At 47.5% G+C, this 4,495-nt stretch overlaps 1 non-coding gene across 1 annotated transcript; it reads right to left on the bottom strand.

Moving 5' to 3' along the window:
- Positions 1 to 1,688: 1,688 nt before the first annotated feature.
- On the bottom strand, positions 1,689 to 1,760 carry TRNAH-GUG (transfer RNA histidin (anticodon GUG)). The gene has a single exon. It is a non-coding gene; the product is annotated as a tRNA-His (tRNA).
- Between the last annotated feature and the right edge of the window lie 2,735 nt (positions 1,761 to 4,495).

Here is a 4,495-nt window from a genome sequence, read left to right on the forward strand (position 1 = left end):
GGCATAATGGCCAGGTCCATTGCATCTGCCACATGACCTATCCTTGGCAGGACATTCCTCTGAGTGGGGCAGATCATAGCCGCACTGCTGGCAAATGCCATCAGACCCCGCAGTCGAGCGACTTTCCTGCTTTCTCTGCCCCCACTTGTCTCTTGACATCGACCGTTTCCCCATGGCGAATGCTTCCTCCAATGCTCCTGGACGCACCGCCGCATCCATTTTCGCACCTCTGGACTCGGCCAGCTCAAATGTTCTGCCACTGTCCAATATCTGCTGCAGGGACCAGCCTGGTTCTCTTAACACTTGTCTCCTCAGTTTGCTGGAGCTGCAACCCTGTAGAACCTAATTACGTATCATGCACTCATCGTTGTCCCATCGACAAGAGGTGGCCATCATTCGAAGCCGGGCACAAAACTGGTCGAACGACTCCTCCTCTCTCTGCTTTTCCCCGCAGAAGAGGAACCTCTCGTAGTCGACATTCGAGAGCGGTATGAAATAGTTCTCCAGCGCCTTCTTCACCTCGGCGTACGTGCCTACCTGCAAGTTGAGGGACTCGTAAATGCGTAAAACCTCTAGGCGTGCCGAGTATAACAAGGTGGCCCTCTTTGCATTGTCATCATTAATCCCCTTTGCTGTAAAGTACATATCCAGTTTTTTGATCCATAGCCGCCATCTTGGGCCCAATTTCGAAGGGGGGCCTGACACATCAAATTCTTGCATGGGCAACAAGGCTCCCTGTTGTGCTCTCGCCGCCACCGCTGCAGTTTCTGCCTCTCCATCACTGTCTGCCATGTTCACAGGTCGCACAGGCACCTCCTGCTGGGCTGGAGGCCGCAAACCTGACTCTGGAGGGTATTGCACGTACCTTCACTTCTCTTACTGCGTGGGGTGGCCCCCTTGTTTCATTTTGCCGCTTTCAGGTCCCCTTCATGTGGTGCCTGTCTTCAATGGGCCATCCTCTGTGTGTGGAGGATAGCCAGAAGTTCCAAAAATTGGTAGAAATGGAGCCAGTGGCGCACAAGCACCTTCTCAGGCCGCTACCACTGTGCTCCTGCTTCTAGAACGTCGCCGGAATGCACCCGCCGGGTCCGTGACTCATCTGCCTTGACGTTGCTGCTACAACGTGCCATGTGTGTTTCACAAGCGCTCGTGCAGCATCCCGCCTCGTCGCCAGTTGTTGTGTGGCCCAGTGTGGTATGGGCAGCCACTCACACATGCACACACACACACAGGCATGCACAGAGGAGCCAGACGCGATGTTGCCGGTTGCATCACCCGGCGGCAACTGCCGCACAGACTTCCTTTATTACCTTGCGCATGCGCGGGCCCAAGCGAGGCTCGCGCATGCCTAGTGCACACTCGGGACGTCACACTATCTACGCTAAATGTAACATGTCTCTGCTGTTAATTAATTGGGAACTCGAAAATAAGCCCCACTGTAACTAGATGATGCTCAAATACGTTTTATGACTCTCCCCACCACACGTAAAAATATGTTAAAACATTTTAATGTGCAGTGATTGTTAAGAAAAATAAGGTTTTCGGTGTAAATACCACGTTTTTTAAGATGAATACGAGTAATACGATGCATTATATTTTTTCATAATTACTTACAATGTTTTCAATGTGAAACTCCAAAACGCAATAAAAGCTTCACCCAATTGCCGTGACATTGCTCTTCACCGCAATGCCGTGACTCGGATTCGAACCGAGGTTGCTGCGGCCACAACGCAGAGTACTAACCACTATACGATCACGGCGAGCTACTTGGGCTGTGAGCGTTTCGTTGTTTGCAGCTTTGAAAACCATCGCATACATTGTGATGTATGACGTTCCATGAGTTGTAATACTTAGCACAATAAGCCAATTGATTCCTAATCTCTTCATCTATTATAATACAACACACTCCAACGAAACATTAACAGCAACAACTTGCAAATTCATACCCTCATCAGAAGACAGTGGTGGGTGAAAACTGGAGTCCAGGTCATCATCGTGAATTCTACTAAATATACCTAAATGGAAAACATTCTCCTGGCTGCTGCAAGGCCCGAAAGCCGATCACATGGAAGACATGGTTGAAAGTTAAACTGTGGGGTTACTGTTATTAATGTGGCTGTACCCCTGATCTCACTGTAATCATTTTCACAGGCTTCTACGGCTTGGTTTAGTTTAGACTGAACTTGTTATAAAATGTTTTCCCAGTTGCAGTGCGAAAGAGAACTGGGGAGATGCTGACTGCGCTGGTGATAGCACGATTTGTAGTCAAAATTATAAAGATAGAAAAGAGACATCAAAGTGGGAGGCGTAAAATGACGGCACCTCCCCGACGAAGCTTCGACACACTTGCACTACTTATTTTTGTTTAAACGGAAAACGAGCTTGTTTCCTCTTTCTTCGGCGTTCGCGGCCACCCTTGCTCCACCATTCCACGCATGCAAAAAAAAAAAAAAACCTGTCCCTTTCCATGTGTCTTGGAAGTTATGTTCCATATGTGTTCTATTTATTTAGAATCCACTACACATGGGCAATATGTGTTGTTGTGTAACACAGAGTCAATGCATGATACGGTCACTATGGGCTGAAGATCTGTCACAGCGTGTGGGGGCCCCATTTCAACTTGATGGTGGGGTGCAAACATTATAATGAATGCACATAAATACAGCCAGGGGCTAATAGCCGCGGATTCTCAGAAGACAGCCATCCAGCAGGGAGCTGAAACACCAAACGTCCATTGCAAAGCGATTAATTCTTCTTTGTCAGCAAGGGCCCCGGGCTATGGTAGAGAAACCAGAGTAAAAAGGCTCGGAAGAGGCCAGAGACAGGTGACAGATACTCTGAAGAGCTCCAACAAATGGATTGTTTAATGTGCGTGCTGCTAAAGTGCACATTGAAAGTCCCAAATTAAAGGCCTATATTGCAGTGCCTTAAGACTGCTGGTAGCCAAGATGGGGGCAATTGCTGGGGCCTCGGCTGATGCCTAGGGCTTCTATCAACCGAAAAAGTTGAAAGGTCTGGCGCCTCCCCTGCAGTGCCCACACAGTCAACCCACTGGTAGTGTGATCTTTGAGGGTCTGTACCTCAGTGTGGGCCTGGATGAGGCACAGATCCTGAACACTACTGTTGATCTTGGCTGTGCCCCTCTGCTCCACCAGGGCCTCACTGTCCTGCCCTGTCATATGTCTTTGAAGTAATAAGGATATGTGAAAAAATATCAACATGATGTGACATAAGCCAAAAGGACGATGACTAAGGGGGAAGAACAAGGCACGAGGAATATGCATGATGTGTGGGGAGCGCGGAGGGCGAATGATTATATCCTAAAATATAAAATGTGTCACAAGGGAGGAGAAGGGTGTGAGGAGAAGGAGAGAGGAGTAAGGACAGACTAAAGCAGATGACTGACAAGTGAGGGCAGTTGAGGATCAATTAGTAGTGAGTAAGAGTAATGAGGATGTCCTAAAATGAACAATGCATAACCATTATTTGTTGGGCTGGACCATTCAATATATATATATTTTTTTAACATATAATTCTTATCGAAACCTCTATGGACACAGTGCAGGTATAACATATTATGAAAATTAGAAGCAAGGTAACATCCAAGTTTCCGTTTTACATAGTAATTCAACTGTTAGGCTTAATACCGCCACGTTATATAGAAGGGAGAAGAAGAAAAGAGAGAGAGAAAGAAGGGGAAGAGTGTAAGAAAAAAAGGGCATACAACACAATATATTGGCATAATTACAATGAAGGGTTCTACAGGCGATCAAAGCAGTCACTATTTCATGACCATGTAAGGTGCCTCACAACAATAGGCTGGAAAAACATCTGCTTTTTCTCAGCAAAATGTTCCAAGAAGGGTCCCTATATTCATGAACATTTCGACATCCGACCTGCCGTCAGTGCAGACATGTTCTCCATTCCCATCAGGTCCCACACTTTTACGCACCAGTAAGAGATTTATGGGCTCCTTGCCACCTTCCAAAAGTGTGCACGGGTGATTCGGCTGCCTTTAACAGCTGAGAGATCAGCTCTGCCTTGGGACCTGTCATAGGAAACGAGCCATCTGCAGGGAGGTCCCCCAGCATTAGGGTCAGCGGATCCATCGGGAGTTGGGTACCTGTGATCTCTTTAATTTCAAACCGGATCTCCAACCAACATGACTGTATAACGGGGCAATGCCACCACATGTGGACTAGGTCTCCCAATTGCCCACATCCATGCCAGGCTCTGTCGGAATACGTAGAATGGATGGCCTGCAGGTGCTGCAGGGACAGGTACCAACGAAAGCACAATTTGAGCACCCACTCTTTAACAAGCATACAACGTGAACTTTTATGTGCTCTCGCCCAGATCTTTAACCAGGATTCTCCGGAAAATTCCAGGCCTCATTTATTTTCCCATTTCCACATATAGGGGAACTTTTCCTCAGGGTCAGCGTTTTCCAAAAGCCTATGACATCTAGCTACTTTATGTGAGCTTTGCCCTTCCA

Source organism: Ambystoma mexicanum (assembly GCF_040938575.1).
Source record: "Ambystoma mexicanum isolate Mex_15411 chromosome 12 unlocalized genomic scaffold, UKY_AmexF1_1 Mex_chr12_unloc.2, whole genome shotgun sequence".
Lineage (NCBI taxonomy): Eukaryota > Metazoa > Chordata > Amphibia > Caudata > Ambystomatidae > Ambystoma > Ambystoma mexicanum.